The sequence below is a fragment of the Lagopus muta genome, chromosome 1, assembly GCF_023343835.1.
Source record: "Lagopus muta isolate bLagMut1 chromosome 1, bLagMut1 primary, whole genome shotgun sequence".
Classification (NCBI taxonomy): domain Eukaryota; kingdom Metazoa; phylum Chordata; class Aves; order Galliformes; family Phasianidae; genus Lagopus; species Lagopus muta.
This window is the reverse complement of record NC_064433.1, coordinates 95,537,911-95,560,754: the sequence shown is the minus strand read 5'-3', so window position 1 is coordinate 95,560,754 and position 22,844 is coordinate 95,537,911. Positions and strand designations below refer to the sequence as shown.

At 36.4% G+C, this 22,844-nt stretch overlaps 1 protein-coding gene across 6 annotated transcripts in view; it reads right to left on the bottom strand.

The window, feature by feature from the left end:
* Positions 1-22,844, bottom strand: part of ROBO1 (roundabout guidance receptor 1) — a 694,688-nt gene that overhangs the window by 625,160 nt on the left and 46,684 nt on the right. Inside the window, exon 1 of one of the 6 annotated variants that reach the window (XM_048933860.1) lies at positions 3,981-4,015. The exons of 4 other annotated variants lie outside the window; for them this stretch is intronic. The gene's annotated coding sequence lies outside the window, so the exon portion shown is untranslated. Of the gene's footprint in view, positions 1-3,980; positions 4,016-22,844 lie in introns of those variants that run through there. One more of the 6 variants, XM_048933859.1, reaches the window with a different exon arrangement.

Sequence of the window (22,844 nt, the reverse complement as noted above, 5' to 3'; positions counted from 1 at the left end):
TGAACTATATATGCTCATAATTAGTATATAATATATATTAGTATATAATATATATGCTCATAATTAGTAAATTAATGTTTAATAAAAATAGAGAATTTTGGCGTAAACATGCAGCAATTGAAGTAAATGTGTAACAGTTGAAATAACACTGCTTTTCCCTCTTACACTGAAGTGATGATACCATGAGGAACTGTTTCACAGTTCCCCAAGGTGTCTTCTGCTTCCAGAAGATGCTGCTCATGCAAAGCATTCAAACTGCTCAGGCCGTGAACTGAAGTGCCAGCAGTTGATAAATCAACATCTCATTTTCATAAATTGAACACTACCTCTCCCAGCATTTAAAGTTCACCTCTGAAATTGCTACTGACAAGAAAAGAAAGTTAAACTTAAATCAGGAAGAAAGAACATGCCAACATACGCTACTTCACTCTGCAGTGGCCTTAAAAACATTGACATTAGGATTCACTCTATTGGGCATTTTAGAAGACAGTAACTTCAGCAGAACACAGGGACCAGGTTTACCCTTAGGAATGTCTAGAAAAGCGCTGCATCCTTTCTCCAGTAGAATCAGCTTTAAAAATATTCTCACAGATGAAACACAATCAAATACAAAATACCATACAACTAACAAGCTGCTAACATGCTTCAAAGCAATAGATGCTGCTGTATCAATGCAGGCAAGAAAGACCAAAGCAAATAAAAACAGTGCACAAACAGAAATTACAGCAGGAAATAAACTGTTTTAAATTGGTAAATTCGGTAGTAAGAAAATCAAAATTTCTCTGCCAAAAACTTTCCCAGTTTAAACATTCATACTCTTCAAAAACTGATATTTATGAAACTCCATTTGTAGCAATTTGCTGCACTAATTTTGAATAGCCTTGCTCACGTTTACATACCAGTTAAGTCAACAACATAATTACATTCCTTAAGCAGTTTATTTACTCCATACTTGGCAAACCATGCTTCAAGTTTTCCCTTTTACGGGATATATTGTATAGAAAATATGTCTTCTCTGAATGACTAGAATAACCTGAATTGTACAGCATGTACAACACAGCAGATTCAGAACACAGTCTTAGAAAAAAGGAGGTTACAGAACAGTGCAGGAATGACACAATATAGTTTTACTGTTCTTCCATATAGTGCAACCTGTCAGTCTAATCGTAAGTCTAAAACACTAAATTCACACATGAAAGTTACTCTGACCTGCTGGGCAAACTCTCAGGCAATTTATTTTAATGGATTGCTGTCTCCATTCAAACATAAATCAAACAGTGTTACAACAATAGAAGATGCAAGAAACTTCTGGTGCTAGACTTATCCTTCAAGTCAAGAAACCTGCAGTAAATGCATCCTTTATTAAAAATAATTAGTCACCATCAATATTTTTTGTTTTGTTTTGTTTTTTATTATTGTTCTAACATAGACATAATGAAGACACTAAATGGTAAATAAGCAGTTCTATTGAATGGTTGCAGATTAACCTCTCCACTCCTGACCTTTTTGCTACCTCATCTCCTCCCTCAGCTGTCTCTGGGATACCTCACCTAGCTGGCTTGCCATTGGCTTAACAGGACCCAAATTGATCTCTTTGTCTTCTCAAGCACTGCATCACCAGCATTCTCCCTGTCATTCAAGCCTTTAATAAAAATATCATTTTTGTTTCACCTTTCCCTGGCATTCCTAATCCAGATCACATAAATCTTTCTGCTGCTTCTTCTACACATTAAAGATAATTTTCTTCCTTTTTGCCTGCACAGCTAAATGCTCACTTAAGCTTTTGGTTCTCATTTTGATTCATATATTCTCAAGCTCCATTACATCATGTCAGCCATTCCCTTTCAACCCATTCTAAATGCAGTTTCTAGTTTTATCTTCATTTGGGTTTGACCAGAATGGGTAAAAATTCCAAAAGCATAAAACAGCCTAAAGATCAAAGATCCTTGAATCCATTTAGGATTCAAAGTGGATATTGGTCATTTTTGTAAGCAGTCATGCAGCTAAAAATGCAGATTATTTTCTGACACATGAACACCTACAAAAGCTTTTCTGACAACAGCAATTCTGATCCTAAGTATCCTGGAAATTAGACAATTTTACACATTCATCCACTCTTGTTATCCTTCTACAACCCTTTTGTGCTTCATGCACCAACGTCTTCAGATCATTTCTCAACTTTGTCCTTTTTTGTCTGCTCTTTGCTCTTGGCATTTTAAATTCAGTTTTTCCCCTGTTAATACCATCCTATACACAGATTTATCACTTTCTCCCATAAATGTCTACAAGTTCATTTTACTTCATGCCTTTGCAATAAAATACGTTCAGAGAACTGGTCTTTAACAGTACACCTAATTTGAACAAGCAGTTTACTAATGTCAGCTAAGTCTTAAGATGGTCACTGCTGTGCTAGTAACAAGGAAAGTAACTGTTTACATAGAGCACATCCTTGTACACATATATAAACAACATATAACCAACTTAAGCTTCTTACAGAAATGTGGCTGTAAGATTTTGTGCTTGCCTTTTCTTTGAAGCAGGTAAAATAATACTGCAGAAGTCTTGAAACTTCTGTACTACACTACAAGTTAAGTTTTGATATTGACTAATTAAGGGAAAGAGAGTAGAAAGTGAAGGAGTGATATGGCTGTGTCTGTGACAGCAGCAGGACAAGTCCCAGAAGGGGGAGGGGGACTTCATCAAGCATGGCACAAGAGGTATTACCCCTGTGGTTAGACGAACTCCTGCAGCACCTCCGCTGCTGCCTGGAAAATAAACACTTCAAATGCTTCCTCTTAGATTACAACAGAGTACCTGAGGACATGGTCTTCTTGCCAGCTTTCTGAACAGCTGGCCTGCTCAACCACTTTAAGCATCTAATTCAAAAGTGAGCCACCCACACTCAAGTACTGCTCAGGTTAGAGGAGTTGTAAGATCAGCTCACAAGAAGGTTGACCTTGGAAGAAGAGTCCACTGATGTTGGAAGAATCTTCTCACACAGAGCTGCGTTTATGGGACTCACAGCTGGTGGTAGATGATAACCTGCTTCCAGAGGGAAGAAGAGTGCAGGATGCAGGAGACAGAAAGAAGATGGAAGGCCCTGTGCCACAGCCCTGCTGCAAACAGAAGCAACATCCTCCTCAGGATGTTTTTTCCAGTGAAGCAGCCGAAGATAACAGAAGTGTTCTGCCTTTCACCCTTTCTTCTCCTCCATGGACTGCCATGGCCCAGGTGACTACTTCACATAGAACCAGATGTTTTCTTTCACAGCTGTAGCTGTACAGGGATGAAGCAAGAGGCACTAGTGAAGACCTTAGTGTGTTTGCGAAGGGCATGGTAAAGAACCTGTCCTTCCCAGATACTCCCTGGGCACTGGTGCCCTAGAACTGAGCACATGCAACATGCAGCAGACGCTGCTCAACAGGCAAGGTCAGGATAGATGAAGCTCTGAGCATCCTGATCTAGCTGTAGATGTCCATATTCATTACAGGGGAGTTGGACCAGATGACCTTTAAGGTCCCTTTCAATTCAAGTAATTGTACGATTCTATGACTGCATATTGTTATTCTTCATACAATGGTTTTACACTTAAGTTTAGGTCATTTGTTTCTTACAGTGAGACGAGAGTCTTCAGTGGGAACAATAAAGCATCTAACAATATATACATTAAAAATGTAACGTTTAATAGCTTACGCAGAAAGCCTACATAAAACGTGAAACAGCAAAATTTAAAATTCTGCCATATATAAGTATACATTTCATTATCTTCTGATAATCTCTACCTAAGATTCTCCTTCCTCACATGTTACAGTAAAATTTTGCTTCCTACACTTTCCAAGAATAAATAAATTAGAAAATATTAGAGAAAAATACTTCCTTTTTGTATAGTCAGTGAATACAAAAATGTTATAATTATAAAAAAAACAAGAGAGGTTAAAAGCAAGTTATTATGACATGAAGAGAATAGATAGAAAGCTTACCCACATCCTAGGCTCATTGCAAAACTCCAGAGGAGGAATCTCCAGAAGAGATCCTTCCCCACTGGTAGTCAGCTCTTAAATGGGTCTAGGAGAGGTGGAGCCAGGCTCCACCCCTTCCAGCAGCACAGGTGAATTGCCTTCACCTGTGTGCCTGTGCCTGACTCATTGCTCGCCTCAGGTGATCAGAGTTTCAGGCTGTGATTCAGCAGTTCCCACACACTTTTGCTAGCCAGAGACAATGCGCACAGAGCTGGTTAACCCTGAGTCAGCAGAAAAATAACAGCAGTGATTCATAATTGACTCAAGGAGCAAAACAAACTACCAATTGGTCCACAATCAGTTGATTATGTACTAAGCCAGTGCTTAATTCACAAGGAATGCTGAACTTTTAAGGTGTGGGAGAAGCACCTGGCCCTGTGTTGTCCCAGAAGGTCAAGTGGTGAGGGGAAGAGCAGTTAGTAGTTCACAACCCCCAACCAGACTGCTTCCACCTCCAACCCAGGGCACTTTTGAGGAATGCCTCCCTAGGAGTGGTGTATCCTAAAGGCTCTGTTAAATAGCAAGTTTCATCTCTGGACTCCAAATTAACCCTAAATCACCTCTGACGTGAAAATGACAGTAGCAATTTCTACTCCCTTCAGTGGACTTGGCTGCCTCTTCCCACTTCCCTGTGTCCCCAACTATCAAGATGAAAGCTTGTAACATTGCAAGTTTCTTTCCTCACTTTAAAAAAGTAAGAAAACAACAACAGCAGAAAAACAAAAACGCAATCCATTTAGCATTCTCTTCAGTTCTGGTAACTCTGTAGTTCATATAGGTACCCAACATGTAAACCATTTTCTGTTTTTTTTTGGTTTTTTTTTCACCCACTCTATGATTTAGGCTTAGTAACAAGAGTAGGCAGCCAGGACTACAGAAGAGGAAACAAGGAAATGCCTCTGCTGGCAGCAGCTCACACTTGCACCAAGTGTAAGAGGACTATACAAACACAGAATTAATCCATTATCAGATAACAACTAAATTATCAGAGATTTGCAATAATAAATCTCTACCTTCTGGATGGGTGGATGAATGCATCATATGTGAAAGAGATCAGCCCAACAAAATAAAACCTCAAAGTGAAAATATTCAAGTCTTCACAAGTAGGCTTTATGCTTAACAAAATTACTATAGATGAACTGAATCCTTCCTTCCACAGTTAATAATACATCTTATTTCTTTTACATATTTCATTACAGAGCTATAAAATATTTAATTATTCTAATCAAAGCACTGGAGTCTTATTTAGTAAACCTGGTATGCATTCTTTGCTGTTAGGAAGCTTTTGTTAAATATTAAATGTGACAATGTATTCTATCTATTCTATAAGAAGAACCCTATGTAAGAATCTACATAAATACATACCATAAAATTCTTGGACTTTTCTTTAAAAGAGGTGCTAAAATGTCTCCCTTTAATTCATTAGCTTTCATTCAATTTGATTGCTGCTATAAAACGCTATTTCTTTTTTACGGCACCACGACCAGGTTTTTTTGGCTTACCATAAAGGAGCTGAGTATCAATCATTTGTATTATTCTATCATGATCAGTGCTCAGAAGGGAATGCTCAAGTAATTTTATTAAATCACATGTTACCTACAGCCTGCAGTTTAAGAAAAACAAACCACTGAATCCAAAGCTCTTGTTATCAAAAAAATATGTATTGCCCTTTTCAATATGTATTATTAAGTATCCTGTATAAAAAGCCTCTAGTACTGAAGCCAAAAATGATTCACATGAGATATGCGAAGGGATGAAGCACTACAAAATTTCTGGCAGAAGTGATAATTCAGCACATTTTCAATGAGGGAATAAAAATGGCCAGCACATGTATTAATCATTTGATATTATCTCCTATATAACAGTGTGTACTCCTCTCTCTTTAATTGTTGCTAGCTGAAATGTCATTTAAGCCCAGTAGAGACTTGAGGATTAATCTCGTAACAACGTACAACCAGAACTGCTTTGCCAGATGTGAGTATATCACAGACTTGGCCACTACCCTCAAGACTCCACTTGAGCTAAAAGATACAATCAAGAGAAACAGACAGTAAAGGATATTGAAGTGACTCACATTGCAAGAAGCATTTCCTTGTTTCTTATGAAGGAGCGCTTTCGACCAACAAGCTGTGTTTACTTCATGTCATGGCAGGATGCGTTTTTCCTTGAGAGAGGGCACACTATCACTCCTGACAATCTGTTGATAAAGACGGTTCCTCATGCTGGACTTCAGACTTTCTTACACCTCTCCAGAAGTTTGCTTCCCCCCCATATGGCTTCAGTGAACATAGTGCTCACAACTGCTGTTGGACATCCAGCCCTGGATATTGCTCATTTACTTTATATCATATCATAATGAATAGTGCTATAAAACACTGCCAGCAACAATGCTAGCTTATTTCCACTGGGTCCTATACTTTGGCTGGAAGTCTGTGGGAGTAATTACTCAGGCTTTTCTGTGTATTCCTTGAATGTATATTTCTGTTAAATTTAATTACCTTCTAACTATCAGAATAAAAATGGAGAAACCCAAGTATTCTGCCATACTCAAAACATATGTTACTGAAGAGACAGAAGGGGTTAAAACCAGAATGTTTAGGCTGTGTGTCTAGACAAGTCAAAACAAGATAATTAAACATATTTATCCTCTTTCATGCAAAGAGATACTGTGCTAACAAATTTATGATAATGCAAGAAACTCCTGAGTAGAGCAAAATGGCTTATTAGTTGCTTGCATATTTAAAAGTCTGGAAAAGGATGGAGGAAACAAGCTAACTTCAACCCTTGGAGACATAGAAAGAAATTTCTACATTTAAAAGAATACGTTTGCCTGGGAATAAGGTTTGGGAAAGAGCCAGTCATGTTGGAAGCAGAGAGAAGCAGTCTGAAGTCATTACAGAACACTCTAAAAAGCATCTTATGGGAAAGCCATGACAATACTCAGCTTGTGTGATTATTTTGTTTGGCATTACAGGAAGATTTACAACAGTCTTTTCAAGTTTGTCATGGATTATGTGTGTTCATACTGTCTTCCTGAACCACTTCAGATCAATTCCTACCTCCTATGCCAGTTGGCTCAGAGCAGCTCAAATCCATACTTGCTTAATGTGAGCTCTGCTCAGAACTGCCCAGTCATATTCACACTACATGGAATTCAGAAGAATCTGTGGCTTGGTACAATACCAAATACTCACCCATGATCATCTCTATTAGACTTGCTTATGATATACCTGTAACTATTTCACCACCACTGGATTTTGTCTAGACACACCTATTCCACATCACATCACATGGAGTAAAGATAGTTATGCCCATAAAGATCAGGCAAAATCCCTGATGTGTATAGAGAATTAGTGAGAAAATGGGACAACAGAATCCAGCTCTTACAAGAGATTATTATTATTATCATTTTAAATGTTATAAGATCACCACAATTGACCCTAGGAAAAAGAGCTTTAAAAGCTCCCTTGAAAAAGTAAGCCGATTAGGGTTGAAGTTGTCAACATGAAATTATTTGCAGACAGCCACCTTCTTCTTCAAGAATCAATCATTCTTTCCTATCTGCTCTCCCACTTGGGTTTAGCACAGAAAAAGAAATAAGACTCAAAGGAACTGAGTCATGAAGGTCTGGATCTCGCTGTCCCCACAGAAAGTAAAGCCCCCATTTACAACTGTTGGAGACATCCTTGTTTTTCTTGGAGAAGTTTGAGACAGATGGTACGTATCTCCGTACTCTCTTAGGTTATACCACACTAGCCTTGCTCATATGGTACTGGGTAGCAGAAATGAGCAAACCTGTCTCTCCTGCCTAATGAATTGTGAAAACTTGCCTCAGGTACGATTAAGTTGCAGTCTTTATTTTAGTGTCCATTAAATAGAAGAAAATATCAGTACAAATATCAAGAATGTGAACTCTGAAGTTAGCACGGCTTGTAGTAGGAGCTGGGATTAGCTGTCAAAGGCTGATGTTTGTGCACACTTCATCTTCCATGTCTGTATTCCAACAACAAATGTATGAGAAAATCTTTTTTTCCCTCCACCATTTCAATTCATTAATCCTGATTCTCTGCCTTGTCACCTGATCAAAAAAGAAGACGGTAGCATTCACAAAAAAGACAATACCCACATACTACTCATGCTTGAAGAAAGGAAGATCATTTTCCTCAACAGGCATTCTACAGTACAGATTAGAAAACATAATGCTGTTGAACCCATTAATATCAATGTGTTTTGCTTTACTAGAGCCAGCCTAAAGATTTGGTACTTTAAGTGCTATTCTTAAGTGAACTTAGAATTTATTATGCTAACTTTCAGCATTTTAATAGGGACAGTTGGAATTTGAAGTTGAAAATACACGTGCTTACTGAACTAAAACTTGCCGAAATGACTTTAGGAATTACACTAATATTATTCTGGAGTTTCTTATTTTGACTCATTTAAGCATGCAGTAATAACTTGCTATTTTAGAGCTAGGATTATATCTCCATATTTATGTAGTGCTGCTTCTCAGATCACAGGAAAATATGTAAGGAATATAAAAATTGTTTGATATTTGCACCTGGAAGACAAGTGAGTTGAAAACTGGATGTCTTAAGTAGAGGAAAGAGCTTCCACAAAAGGTATGCCAAGTTAGGAAACAATTGTCAGATGAAATGCCTTATCACTTGTCATTATTATAAAAATAACTACTGCCAAATAGAAATTAGTTAGCAATTAGCAGTATCAGTTGTGCTTGCTTTATAGTATTTCTTCTTATTAGCACTTGGTATACAGTCCACTAACATCCTTTCATCTGTTCTGAATAACTACACATAAAAGTCATTTACTATGCTGCTGCATAAATCCCAAACATCATCTTTCAGTCTGTTACATTTCTTTTTAATCACACCAAGAAAATAAAAATATGTACAGTTTGCTGAATCTCCCTCTTTATCAGTCTGCATTTCTACTGTTATCTATGCTTTCATTTGCACATCTTTGTTCCCAGCTTCAATACTAGTCTTCCATTAAAGGCAAGCAGTCCCGGGTGATTGTTCTCCAGCTCCCCCACCTCTCTCAATCCCAAACCATACACAATGGACTCATTGCTTCCTTCCATCACCTTAGCCTGAATGCCTTAAGCAATGTATCTGTATCTAAGCTTCAGATCTGATTTTCAAGGAGCAAAGGATCTAATTAAATCAACTGGAATAAGAGTTTAATCAATAGAAAGCTATAAACTCCCATCTTTGTTTTATCTGTATGTACATAAATTACAAAAGAAAAGTTCAATGCAGAAAAAATGATTGAGAGAAGCACTATCCAATCTAGGCAATCCAATGCTTCCATTACATTAAATCTCAAGCTATTAAAAAGAATACCTTGAATTTTAATCAGAAAATGCAATATTCATTGTAGGCTCTAATTCAGGTAAGTGAAAATGGTATCTTTTTTTTTTCCTTGTTTTCAGCTTTTCTTCTGTATGCAATTTCTGTTCCTTTAGAGACAGACCTTTCCTTCTTCTATTCAAAATAGAAAATTCTTTTCAGTTTACCATACATGATAAATGATATTTTTAACTGCACACTATAGCCTCTGCCCTTGCCCACTCCACTTTGGATGAAACATAATAAAACACATTCTTATCAAATATGCCCTCATTATTCAAAGATTTCGCCATTTATTTTTTTAATTCTATATATGCTGTACTATCTCAATGAGCTGCACTGAACATAGGCTTTCCTGTGCTGTTAAAAAGTGCTTTGGCAATCCAAAAGGCTCTGATAACTAGAAGTACTACTTTCATTTCCTCTTTGCACGAAAGATGTTAGGTTTTTTTTGCCTCTGCTCACATTGTTCTTGCTGTCTAAGTATTTGTAAACAATAAGTTGCATTACAATTCCATGAAACTTTAACTTTGCAAGATTCCATTCTAGACAAGACTGAATCAGTGAGCACCTGCACATTACAGTACAAAAAATCATATACGCATGTTCAACAGTATGTGCCACATGGTACTTCCACCATGTTCTTGGTCCCAAGCAACCTTTTAAAGAGCTTATTTAAAAAAATATGTCCACCTCACTTACAGATTACATACTGAATCTCCATTCCACTCTGCTGTGCCTACTTTGCTCATTCATATTTGATTGCAAAGTACTAGGTACACATTCTTCTTGAACATGATTTCTTTTATCTTGATGTGCAAAACAAAAAGAGAGGACTTAATAAATAAACCACTCACTGTTACAGGCTTCTTTTAATAAACAAGATGTAAGAATGAAGTATTAAATTGTGTCAGACTTACTAAATGGTGATAAAGAGGAAACAATTTAAGAGAATGGTATTGTCTGAAGTACATTGTCTCAGAGTTCTGAACCCAGGAGCCATTAGCCCTAAGTCAATGATTTTTCTCAGAGGTTTAGCTTCAGCAAAACAAATCAGAAAGCAGCACAACTGAAACAATGCTCTTCAGACTGGGAGCTATTGAAAAATGAACCAATGTACATGTGAAATACCTCACTTCGCAAATAAGGGGCTGAAATTCTCTTGCTGTTTTGACAAGTTTGAGCTTAAAAAAAAAAAAAAAGTTGCACTGGGAAAAACAAATAATCAATTATAAAGTTTTAGGACTATGTAGCATCTTGGGAAGTTTTAAAGTTAGAATAAACAGCAATTGCATCATTGGGCTATATATCACAAACTGTAATCACATTGGAAATAAACAAGTGTGCATCCTGAAAATGTAAGAAAGAACTGTGTGCATAAGCAGTTTCAATACTGGGCTTTATATCTTAGTGTCTCGTCTTCACATAGAAATGCGCATAGAATGGAGACCATATTCTGTTTGCTGATCATGCGCTAATTTTATTTAGAGTCCTGTTTTCAACTAAAGCCTCAAGGCACTAAAAATCTAAGAAACCAACTCGTCAGATATTTAGTGCAGATATATACATGCTTATTTGGCTTAAAAGTTGCAAACATTTTTGAGAAAATTACCTGTTCCTTTGATTTGAAGAAAGTAACAGGAAGAACCTTCTGTGTATGGGTACCTGAGATAAGCTAACCGAACAACAGAAGTGATAAAACCAGAAAAAAGGGTCTTTAGGAGCAGACAATCCAAAATTCCCATTACATTAAATAAATAAATAAATAAATAGAAATGAATATTTTATGCTTGTAACTCACAAAATGCCAAAATGGACTGTAGCTGTTTACATGCATATAATTGTATCTGCTAATTTAGACACACAATCAATGAAAAGCTCTGTAGCTAAATCAAAACTGGCTTATGCTTACCAATTTCCATCATCTGTTAATGTATTGGCTGTAAGTTTTCTTTTAATGAAGTAAGTTTTTAATGTCTGCTGTTAACTACACTAAATGACCAGCTTTCTACCACATCTGGCTTCTAATTATACATAAAAAGCAGCTGCTCAGATGTACCCTATCATTTGACAGAGATGATATTCTTTTCCCTTACAAATATATCAGCACTATGCATCATTTACATTTTATAACAGCCAAAACTCTTCAAAATCAGGTTTCTCTGCTCCTAGCAGCTGGACTGGGTTTGCATTAACCTGATGAGCTTTCACAAGATGTACCGAAGAGCAAAACAAATTTACGCTGATGAAAATGAAGCTCCTTCTGGATTGCAAGTCTGATTTGGACATCCACTGAACACTTGTAATGGCTGCTGAAGTCAAAAGGGTATACAGATGCTGTGCAGTGCTGATAATAAGGCTTGAGGCCTTGGGTAATTAAGAAACTGATAAAGTATACTAACTTGAAATAAATGAGAAGTCTTATAATAAATCCTAAAATATGTAGTATGTGTGATTCCTAAGGTTTGAGGAATGGATAAGAAACTATGACATTCCCATATCCTTCAAGCAGACAGACACATTTTTCACACAGAGGGTGGTGATACACTGGAACAGGTTTGCCCAAGCAGGTTGTGGATGCCCCATCCCTGGAGGCATTCAAGGCCAGGCTGGATGTGGCTCTGGGCAGCCTGGTCTGGTGGTTGGCGACCCTGCACATAGCAGGGGGGTTGAAACTACATGATCATTATTGTCCTTCTCAACCCAGGCCATTCTGTGATTCACGTAATACTACAAGAACAGATGTCAATAGTTTTGATTTTGTATTTTAAAAGGAATTATATCCACAGATATCTTATTTCTAAATCAGAAAAGGGAAAGGTAACACATCTCTGATCCATGCGTAATCAGTCGCATAGCTTGCTTTTCTCCCATTTGTGGTAATGTTTGATTGTAATATTTATGAAGTACTTTGTTGCATGGGGGTGAGAGGAAATTTATTCACCATTTAGGACTCACAGACATATGGACGTATTAAGTCCTCGGTTTTCTTCGTTTATTTCTTAAATTTTCCAGAATCAATTCCTAAGAACTTCGGTGCCTTCATAAAAATACTGAAAATTTCTGCCAATTATTATTAAAGCCTATTAAAAACAATTGCCCTTTTAACCCCTGCAATTCTATGATCTTATATTCAGTTGATACATATCCAATATATAGACATCTGTTATTTTAAGCATTGTAAAGTAAAAATTGATTGATTTGCCATTATGACCACCACATTTATGTAAATACCTTAGTTACATTTTTTCTTAACTTTCGCTAGTATACGAGGCAGTACAATCTAAGAGTTTTATAGGTTACTATCTGGAATAGATACTACCACTTTTGATTTTGAATTGGAAGGAAAAATGCTAATACACTTGTTTTGTTTTTCAAAATCAGTTTGAAACTACTATTCTGTGCTTATTCAGTGAACTTCCAGTAAATTTACACCTGCGCTGTCGATGCGGAGCATCTTTGTTGCCTTCAACAAATTAGGCAAAAAAATTCAGCAAAGTAGAAGACAGAAGTATGTGGTATCCCTTTCTCACAGTGGCTTTCAAATACCCTTCAACTTTGTTCCACATAAAGCATTCCATTTAATAATATTTCACTTTATTTTCTGCTAGGGTAAAATAAACAATATTCCTATACAGATAATTATCTGTAGGATGTTGATATTAGAGATCTATGTGCCAGAGAAACTAGATTGTGACAAATTTTCCATCTCTCATGGATTATGGAGCAGCTGTCAGATAGTAACAACTTACACAGAACTATTAAGCTAGTCTGCATTTGAACTAGTGACCTAAGAGTGAAATATTCTCTCTCATGATCTTTCATTCTCTCATTAACTAGACCCCTGAGCTTTTCACGTCCCACTGAATACATAAAATACAGAAAGAAATAAAATAGTATAAGACAAAAGCATGTATTTTCTTGATTACACAGAAAGACAGCTCTGATTGGTAAATCTGTTATAGACACCCATGACCAGGGACAGAAGAATTGCTGACTACCTAGACCTCAATTACAGCATGGAAAATGCAAGAGGTAATAAAGAGTTCACACATTCTACCACATAGATGAGATGCAGACTTGAAGATTGAGAATGGGAGGATTAAAATTCAAAGCCAGGACAATAAAGTTAATCAGAATGCTACATTTTGATACAAATCTACATGTATGACGGTCATTCTGAAAGAAATGCCTCCTTTTTTATTAGGTTGGTCCACAACGTCAGAGGTAAATGGCAGTGGTATGGCAGTAGAGGTTGAACGTTCCCAATTACATTCCATTACATTTTGTTGCTGCGTGACAGATGGTACAGAGGGGCAGTCTGACAGAATGACGTCTGACATGAAAGTGCAGATGAAACAAAGGTGTGTCACTGAATTCCTCCATGCGGAAAAAATGGCACCCACTCATCGACACTTGCTGAATGTTCATTGAGACCAAACAGTGGATGTGAGCACACTGAGGTGGCAAGTAGTGTGTTTCAGCAGTGGCGAAAACTGTGGATCATCTCTGCTGTGCAGATTCCTTTGAATGCAGCATGCAGGTTCTTGTTCATCACTGGTGAAAATGTAAAGCTAGTGGTGGTGACTATTTTGAAAAGTAGCATTTTGTAGCTGAGAATTTGCTTTGTCAAATAGCCTTATTGTGCTATTTGTACCTGTTGTGGTTTCCATGGAAATAACTAGGAGGCCTTACTTCCAAGTGACCTACTCAGACTTGTACGTGCTTGCACATAAATTTTACCAGAGTTGAGTGTGAGCAACAAAAAGTGTAGAGATCGTTCTGATAGAAAGTTGAAGGAAATGATGTATTAATAAATCTGTCAAAATGCCAGTTAACTCCTGCTAAAAACAGAGCATTTTTTTCACTTTCCAACCCCTATAACATTATTAAGAAACTGATACATCTTAAAAAGTCAGCATACTCCTGCAGGATATTACTGAACTTAGCCTGAGGGAATGGATGTTGTAGAATGATAAAAATCACAGAGCAATATACTAGAGAATGAAATGAAAAGAAACACCAAAAGACAGAAAAATTTTGAAGTAACTGTGTATTTATACTCAAGAGTTGTAGAAAACCAGAAATAACAGAATAATTGGTGGCAATCATTGAATCCTCAAATTAATGAAGAAGGGATAACAGCCAACATCTATGAGTGAGAAAAGATAAATAAGCTAACATTAAGAAAAGAGAGAAAAGATTTGAAACATTTATAAGCCCCAAATGTTTCCACTTTTTTTTTTTCTCCATTATTTTTCCATGGCATCCTACTTAACGTAATGAACGTAGGGAAGTGGAAAGGAAAACAAAATTAATGACGGTTCACTTAATTTAAAAAGCTTTATCTCTATATACCTAATTCCTTGTGTATGGAAAACTAAACAGAAGTTAGAATAGTAGCACAATAGTAAGTTAAAACTTCTAAAACGTTCAATACTGTCCCTTAAAATCTTTTTCAAATGCAACAGCTGAAAGGAAGGACTAGTTAGTGATTTCCTTCATTTTAGTAATCAAATTTTTTAAAAGACTGTAAAAAGTTCAGAAGCACATAGGAGCAAAAACTATATATATACACTCCCAGAGCAGCAAATGGTTACAAACGAGAGATGTAAATCGGTCATATTTTGCAGTCAGTTAGGCAACTGAAATTAAATCTGTTTTCCTTTACAAGCTAAGGTGCTACCTTATGCTTCAATGTCTAATTTAAATGGGAATTATAAGTGTTTGGATGTTTCTGCAAGCTAAGGGTTAAATTAGTCTCTCCTCTGTTTGAGCCACAACAAAAAAACCATTTTATGAGCACATTAATGCACTTCAATAAATGGAGTTCACAATGGGTACTCTTCTCTGGGGAATGAAGAAAACTTGTATTCTCCTTCTGCCTCACAACACATTGGAAGGTCTAAGGTATCCTTTGCAGTCATACAGTTGTCATATTTTACTGGGTGTATTTCATTTATATACACACAGAAAGCAGTTAAGTATATCCCACAACCTGCTGCCTAACTATTTAATCTCCTAAACCAATTATTTCCATATTTTTGGAGAAATCAAGTCACATTATTTCTCAACTGCACCTGAGCAACCATTCCTATTTTGGGAAAATAAGGTACAGTAATCATTTACCAAAAAAAAAAAAGAACCAAAGTTACATCTCACGTATTTAAATTCTCATATTGATACTACAGTAGCAGTCCTATTACCATAATAATAGGTATGTGAATATAAATAAATGCTTCACTTCATTTGTGTCAGCATTTGCAGAAAATAATATGACAGAGAGCAGAGCTCCAGGGATTTATGTGACATTACTGAACAACCTCTTAGCCTAGGATATGCCTTTAGCTGCCTTGCCACAGACAGACTATACAAAGGAAGATCTACTGTTGCCTTTGGAAACTCTGAAACTGATCCATGCAACACAAAGAATTCACTAATGGGAATGCAAATAGCATCACCTTTTTAAATTAAAAAAATAAAAGGACAAAAAAAAATCTGGGGAAATTAACAGCCTTTGAAAAACTTTCTTGAGAATGCTTTGCTAAATAGAGCCTTTATGAAGACACCTCCTGGATACTCAAATCCCTGAGCAATAGCTGATGCAAAATTTAGACAAAAAATTAATCTTTTAATTTTAAAAGCAATGAAAATATGAGAATGATCGTTAGCTTCAGCAAATATGAAACTAAAAATAAAACATATCCTAAAATTGAGTTCAGTATTCAGTGCTACATTACTAGACAACTCACAGAACTGATTTCTGAGAACTTAACAGCAGCCTGTGTTTGATAAGACGACCAAAATGACTTTCAACAACTACATAACACGCACCACATAAGATGGGCAAATTCAGTTTAAAATTTCAAGTTATTTGGTGTATTCTGCTGCAATAGAATTTCTAGCATTCTTCCTAGGGAACATTCTATGCTGACATGAGGAATGATGTCAGGTACCACTTTAAAACGCAATGAGAAAAGGTGTGGGGAAATTAAGCATCTCACTGGGGCTCCTTTAAGGACTGACTCCTGTGCACTGGCCAGCACCTAATACCAGGAGAAAAGTCAAGAAGGTCAGAGTCATTATTCATAGCAGAAGGCTTCTAAAGTAAAGATGCAGAAGGGCATTGAAGATCATTTAAGCAATAGACTTTACTTTATTCAGCAAAATATCCAGCTGTCTTATTTCTACATGCAATCACTTGCAGACAGATTCAGTCTCTCATCACATAAGCTTTTTTTCTCTTTCCCTCTATCATTTACCAAAACGTGCTGATTGTTTTCTCTGTAATAAGTTTTCAATTCTCATAATGTCACACAGGGAAAAAAAGGACTTAATTTCCACAATATTAACAGCTTGGCTTATGGATAAAGCGAACACAGAAGGAAACATCACAAAAAAATATGCCAGTGGCCTTCCAGCTAGAACTAGAAAACGCACTTTCCCTGAATGACTGAAATTAAAATAGAATTAAAGCTCTGAATTGGTTATTTTTGGACTTTTTTCTTTTTTAAAACATGATGTGAATAATTCATTTAAAGTCATAACGTTACACCTGAGCTTTTATGTTGTTTCACACATGATCTTTAATAGATTTTTAGATGTGCATCAACTGAGGAATGATTTGGAATTGAATGAAAAGCAGACTGGAAAGTTATATGACTATATAAAATGGCAATATAGAGTGGCTCTTTGCGAATACATTAGGCCTGACCTTAACCAAATGGAGATGTACAATGCTTTATTTTATACCAGCTGAGAATCTGACCTATTGAATTTAAAATGACATTTCCCATCAATCTTTTATTTATTTCACATTCACTGCCAGTTTTCTATACATTGTAGAAACCAATGGGAACTAGATCTATTAGCTGTTGTGTCGAAGAGGCAGTAGGATGACATTAAAAAACAATTAAAAGAATAAAGTCTTGCTCTTTCTTTTATTTTTTCTTTCTTTCTTTACCTTTCATAACTCCTTCAGAAACTGCTAATTCTTCTTCCTGGCACCATTCAGGCTACTTTATTTTATTCACTGGCAGGAAAACAAACAAACAAACCCACAATAATCTGAAAATTAAAGTGGGCAGTCCAGAAGGAAAATAAGGGATTAAAAATAAATTGAAAAAGACAGAAAATTGTGAAACTAAGAGGAAGCAGCAGAATCCACTGCAAGGCTACTTGTTATCTTAGGTCCATCTTATATGCGTGTGGTTGGAGAACTGTGGGAGACCCAGATCCTTTCTACAGCATTCCTCCTTATGCTGCCAGGCTGATAGAGAGTTCATAACTACTTGGGAAAGGAAAATGCAAGCAAGAAATGAACTGCACTTAGCTTTTACTTTTACTTCAGGAATACTGAAGATACTGTATTTCACTTGGGATACATTGTGAAACATACCTCATGCGCAGAGAGATTTTATATGTGGAATACAATCGTATGGAAGGAAGAAAGGAAAAGAATAGAATGTGAGAAAAGTATTGGGAGATGTTGAAGAATAGAACTAACATACAAGAGAAACAGCCATCTTCAGCAGCAGAAGGCACAAGCACTAACTGTTATTTCTACAAGAAGTTCAACCTACCTTGATTTGGCCCAAATGGGTTTTGCTGCAGAAGTGTTGCACACTGCAAGTTCTCAAGCTGATGTCTCAGAGGCATGTTTCAAATTAAAAAATACTTATACTCAATGCAAAGGATCTGCAAGTAGTCCTCACTGAGAGCTGAATGAAGTTAATTTTACAATGTATGTACATTTCAAATGCATGAAAAGCTACAGATTACTGTATTTTGAAAATATCACAATATAGAGATGGGGCAGGAAATTTTAGCAGTTGTGAAGCAAGCTGTTTGGATTTGGCACTTCAGAGACAGTAAAATAACAGCTCAAAGTAGCAGACTGGTAGTTAAGAATGTATTCTCATGTAAAGAGACTTGGCTTATAAAGAGAACTGTTCAGATTAATTTGGCTATAGTTCTTGGAATTGCACTTGTTCAAAGCTAATCATTCCATTGCTTTCATGACACTTACCCTCTTGTCCTAGGTGACCTTCAACAAAAATGACTTAGGGTGTAAGAAAATTGCCATACAAGTTCTCGCATCCTCCATATCAGAGCCCCAGACTTTGAGCTCCAACCACCACAGCTTTTCAGATTACACCAATATTAAAAATTTGTCATTCAAATTCTATCTATACAAATCCTCAGTAAACACTTCAACTAAAAAAAAAAAAAAAAAAAAAAAAAAAAGGGGTTGTTATAGAAACATTATTGAGGTAGATTCTTCTTCCTAAAAGCATAAATTCAATGCTTCATGTACTTACTTTCAAAAGAACCGTATTCTTTCTACAAAAAGTTAAACAGTGACAACAAATACCAACTCCTCTCCCTCCCCCCCCCAAAAAAAGGCCCAAAACCTAAACATGTACCAGAAACTAAAAAAAAAAAAATCAATTACATTCCAATTGAATTTCGAATAAAATCATACAGCTGGAAGCTCCCACTTCTTTAAGTAAGAATGCCTTTTAACTAACCTTAAGGTAAGTACCTGTAACCAAAAAAGAAATACAGATCCCTTTAGGTACATGACTCATCTTAAATACCTATTTTAGGAGGACACCTCTGGACATGTTAATTGCTCCTAACTATTTGCTCAAGCTGTTAGAGTTTACAGCATGAGTCAAATCTGAAGGCAACTAGTTTAGGATGGCAGAATCCTGAACTTCCCACTGTGGATGCTTGGTTAATGCTTTATAATCAGAAAAAAAAAAAAAATCGTTAAGAAAAGAAAATCATACTTCTCAACATTTATAGAAAGCAATTTCTGCTATGTGCTACAAAAGGGGAAGCATTAAAGAACTAATCAACTAGATGGTTTTCTCCTCCCTTCTCTGCATATCTACAACTTTGCTCATTCCCAGCCTTTTTCCTTACTGTCTCTCATTTGTGACTTCATTCTTCATCTGTACTACCCATGTGCTGACTAATAAAGTCATATATAAAATACCTGTTTATTAAAAAAAAAAAAAAAAAAGCTGTTACGCAGAAGCTTAGGCAAAAGATGAATTAATAATAGTATAAAAAAATCTCCAGCAGAAAAAAGAACAAAACTGTAATTAAACCAAACTACTCTACAAGTGTGTGAGGAGAAAACAAGTGTTGTATGTAGTTCTTCCTTCTTTGGAAGATCTCAGTTCTCAAATATCAAGACATCGCATGGTTTTAAGATATTCTGGGGATTTTTTTAAGAGTTTTTATTTTTGAAATGTTATATATTCTTCTACAAAAGATGAATAGGCTATAAGATATTTTTTACAGTAGATAAATCTAGAAAGACAGTGGCAGATGCAGAGGTGGATAAAGTGAACTATTCAATAATAGTAGGGTTCTTTCACTGTCTCATACTTCCTGACTGACCCTGGCACCCTAAATTACCCAACAAAATGGTGGGAAAATTTATGTTGATACTAAGACCTCTAAAGCTCTTATAATTGCTGAGTCAGTATCCTTTGCTCACGATGCTACTTCTCATGGGTGATGAAGCAAAGAACATCTTAATCTGCACGTGTCAAAGTAAGTAAAATTCATTTCAGCCCCTGCAAAACACTTCTGGCACAGAAGGTCACTAAACACTTGAGGCCAAGTCCTGATGTAAGGACATGATCCGGCAAACTTTTCCTTGTCAACACAATGTCAACAGAGAACATTCAGAACATGCAAATATAAGTACAGACAAACCATTGTTCAGTGTCTCTTGCATGAACAAGGAGTATTATATTCTATTTACTGCTGTTCTGGAACTTTGAAATTGGATTATGTATTAAAAATTTTTATTTATTCCTCTAATAACCTAGGAAGAATTGTATGTGTGTACATAGAGGAATACCAGTTCAGAAAAGCATTTAACCTCGTGCTATACAACCATTTCTCAGCAAACTTCTCTGCCTCAGATTAAAACTTTAAATCCTCTATATTCAAACTTGCCTCATTATTGTAATAAGTAAAGGAGAAAGACCCCAGATACTAAAAATACTCTCACTTGGACAGTTTGAAGGCCTGTACAAAGGTTAATATTCTAAATGATACTGCACCAGAGTCAACAGCTTTACAACTGCAAAATAGGAGAGGAGAAACAGCTAGTGATGATTTTGTATATGCAGCAGTAACATCTCAAACCAGTGGTTTCTCTACCGTATACCCTCTCTGACCATATCAGTCAATGAGGGACAAGATCAGCATAAGTACACAAAGCTACTTCTCAAGGATGACTCCTCAATGAGGAGCTGCTAGAAGCTGAGGCAGATTCCTCAGTCTGAGGTGAAATTTACAACTTTACTCTCCATTTTCAGGATAGATTTTTCCTTTCCTTTCTTCAATTTATTTAATTATTGTTTTAATCAGTTTCAGCCATAATATCATCCTTTGTGGTTTGTGTGCTACAATAAGCAACTCCTTTACATTTAAATTACATATCATTTTTAAAAGAGCTATGTTTCTTATATGCATGCTCTGATATTTGGTTATTTTGGTGCTACTTGCAAAGAGGAAAATCTTTAGTGATGGACTAATGGCGTCCTAGTGATGGCCATCTTTAGTGGATGCTCAAATGCTGATACAGATGGTGCAGTGAAGAGTTATTACACTAGCATGGGCAGTCGGGCTCAGGGTGACCTGTTCTGCAAATCTTCATAGAGTTTCACTCTTAGTTCCTCCAGTTCTAATAAAATTAGAAGTCTGCTCCCCTAGCAATTGAATCTAAACAATGGTATGGTCAATTTTTGTAAATAACTCTCCCACTGCTTTCAATGTAAGGGGAAGTTAAAGTGCTTTATACTGATTTTGCCTCAGATCCGTACTAAAGCAGGTATCCCTGCATCACCATCTCCCCACCTGAAATTTAGGGAGGAAGAAAACATCAATACTTACTGACTATCCTATTTTGTAGATTTTTTTTCCTCTGTTGAAAACAACTTATTTCAAAAAAAGATGTTTTGCTTTTGTTAACATATTCTATACCCTTTAGATAGATAAAATATCCTGGAAATTAAAAAATAAATAAATGTAATTTTGTCTTCAGTTTCTATTTCATCTCAGTACTCTGCAAGTTATGGTTAAGCCACAATAAAAGGAATACATCAAAATGACCATGAAATTGGAAAAAAAAAAAAAAAAAAAACTGCTGTTGAAAAAGCTTTATGAACAAGCTAATGAACAAGATCACAAAAAAAGGGAAATACAATGAAACAAATGAAAATCCAAAATTAAAAAGCTTATTTCAAATCTCCAGCCACAGAGTCTAGTAATCACCAAAAAGCTGGCTATAGTCTGATGTACAATGGATGCGTTTTCCAGTATTTCTATGGCACTGTAAGTTAAGGCTTCTCTGTACCCACTGTCCTCTGCAGATTCTTTAAGCCACCCTGTAATAAACCTTTATTTAATATGGGTGCATTTTATACTGGCAAGTTAATGGTGGCCCTTGGCCTGTTCTACCTGACTCGTACAAGGCATATAGCATTGACATGGCAAATGTATATACCAAAAAAAAAAATCTTTTTGCAACAGGAGGTGGTTACATCACTTAAAAGAACCTGGACAGACTTCAAATGACCCATGCGAACCAAACGTGCTGCACTTGGGTCAGGGCAATCCCAGATATGTGTACAGACCAGGAGAAGAACTCATTGAGAGCTGCCCTACAAAGAAGGACTTGGGGGATTCTGGTGGACAGGAGCTGGCAGTGTTCACTTGCAATCCAGAAGGTCAACAATATACTGCATCAAAAGAGGACTGCCAGCAGGAAGAAAGTGGGGATTTTCCCCCTCTGCTCTGCCCTTGTGAGGCTTCATCTGGAGTACTGTGTCCAGGTTTGGGGCCCCAAGCACAAGGAGGATGTGGAGCTGATGGAGCAGATCCAGAAGAGGATCATGAAGATGATCAAGGGGCTGGAGCACCTCTCTTATGAAGAAAAGTTGAGGGAGATGGGAGAAGAGAAGGCTCCATGGAGATCTCATCGCTGTCTTCCAGTATGTAAAGGGAGTTACTACTGTAAGTTCAGATTTCAAGATTTTCAGAAATGCTTAGCACAAATTTGTGAACGAGAATTTGAAGCTTCAGCTCTGTGCACAGCAGTAGCTAACAAGCTATATAAAGCTGTAAATAAGCTTGATTCACAATGATGTCTTTCATTAGAATACCTCTAAGTGCTGCAATTTCAGGATAATTAGAGCTTCACTTTAAGATTTGCATTGAATTTTATATCTTGTTGGTTTATATTTCATTAGTTTGATATGTAACATATTTGGATAGGACACAGGGCAAATAGGACTCCACTCCTATTGCACAAATTTCTAGGATCAGTTGGTGCAAATCCATTCCAAAAACTCTTTTACACAATATTATTCTTTATTTTGCATAAATAAATCTTTCAAATCTCACAGTTGGTATGCATGATAGCTACTCT